This window comes from Schistocerca cancellata, chromosome 7, assembly GCF_023864275.1.
Source record: "Schistocerca cancellata isolate TAMUIC-IGC-003103 chromosome 7, iqSchCanc2.1, whole genome shotgun sequence".
In the NCBI taxonomy this organism is placed as follows: domain Eukaryota; kingdom Metazoa; phylum Arthropoda; class Insecta; order Orthoptera; family Acrididae; genus Schistocerca; species Schistocerca cancellata.
Genome location: NC_064632.1, coordinates 448,998,500 through 449,000,469, shown reverse-complemented (window position 1 = coordinate 449,000,469; position 1,970 = coordinate 448,998,500).

Here is a 1,970-nt window from a genome sequence, read left to right as displayed (position 1 = left end):
AATATACTATTTCAAATCCATCTCTAAATAAATTGTTCCAAAATAAATAAAATACACTCCTTCCTCTCTCCAGCAGCCCAGTGCAGGCTGTGTCATATCACCCCTCCAGACAGTCATCCTGGGTTATGTCATGGAACAGAAGACAGCGCTCTTTGGTGACAGTAAAGTGTACTGGGTCCAGATCTCCTGGTGAACACACTGTTTCCCGCCATTTTTCCACACCATCTTGGGTTACGTCATGGAACGGATGACAGCACACTCTGGTGGCAGTACTGTGTACTAGATCCAGACCTCATGACAAAAACGGTTTCACACCATCTCGGATAACGGTACTTGTACAATCAGCTGATGTCATGGCCCCAATCTTGGATTAGATCACAGAATGGACGACAGTGCCCTCTGGTTGTGGTACTGTGAACTAGGCCCAGACCTCGTGGTAAACACTGTTTTTCCCTCCAAATCCGCCATCTTGGATAACAGTACTTGCGTCATCAGCTGACGTCATGCCTGCCATCTTGGATTACGTCACAGAACAGACAATAGCACCCTCTGGTCGTGGTACTGTGTACTAGGACAGTTGGAGTCTGGACCTTGTGGTGAACACACTGGATGGTTGTGCTGTCTCTTATTGTTTAAATAAATAATGCATGTAAAATAATAAAGTCTTATGTCTAGCACAAGACAAGTCCTTTTCCCGCCATTTCTAGGATGAGGTGGCGGTTGGATGACTTTGGTTAGTGGGGGTTGGTGGGGGTAGCCCAATTGATCTATCTTCCAGCCAAAATCCGCCATCTTGGGTGACGTCATCGCCGCGATCTTGGATATATCTGGCAGCAATGGACTGTGGAGTGGCATCAGCCTGAGGTGGGGTTGACATCATCTCCGCCACCTTGGATGATGTCATGGTGATGGAACTTTTGGGGCACCCTGTGTGGTAGAACCGTCGTTGCCCCAATACTCGCAATGCGCTAAAAACAGCTGCTGTGTGGTATGTCAGATGATTTTTAAGTTTTGCATGTGCTAAAACACAATTATTTACATTTAATAATGGTCACATGGTTGGAATTGCAGTACTGGGGTTTGCAGATAATTAATTTAAGTCGGAAAGCGACCATGAAGTCATTTACAGAGTTTTACATGAATGTGAATTCCTGCTACGAGAAGTTAATCTTTGTTTTTGATTGACATTTCTCGAATATATTACGAGGGCGGCCTAAAAGTAATGCCTCCGAATTTTTTAATCTGTTCTCAATATAGGTTTTCACACATATCACTCAGTTCTCTTTCTCGCTTTTCCGTCGCAAATTGCAACTCTCTGCCGTGTAACGTAGCAATGTGTAACGTAACAACGTCGGTCTGTGAGAAACAGCGTGCTGTAGTCGAGTTCCTGACTAGATACCTCCATTTGAAATCCATAGAAGAATGAAAGATGTGTACAGTGATGATTGTATCGATATCAGTTATGCGCGATGTTGGGTTGTTGATTCTCGTACACAAGGAAACCGACGAGACCTCTCGGAATCGGGTTGATGAACTCATCAGTGTAAATCGTCGGCTAAAACAGTCATCGCTCTCAGTTAAATGTGGCATATTACCAGAGCGTGTTCAGTCCATCATTGCAGAACTGCAGTACAGAAAATTATGTGCACTGTGGGTACCTCGAACGCTCACTCCTGGCATGAAACAGGTGTGATTCGACATCGTTTTGAGCGTGTGTGTGAAGAATTTCTTAACAACACTGGACGGGTGATGAACGCTGGATTCACCATTTTGAGCCCGAAAACAAGAGATTATTTGTTTCCAAAACTTAGAGAACATCTTCGGGGAATTCGCTTTGGCCGGCCTTGGTGGCCGTACGGTTCTAGGCGCTTTAGTCGGGAACCGAGGGACTGCAACGGTCGCAGGTTCGACTCCTGCGTCGGGCATGGATGTGCGTGATGTCCTTAGGTTAGTTAGATTTAAGTAGTTCT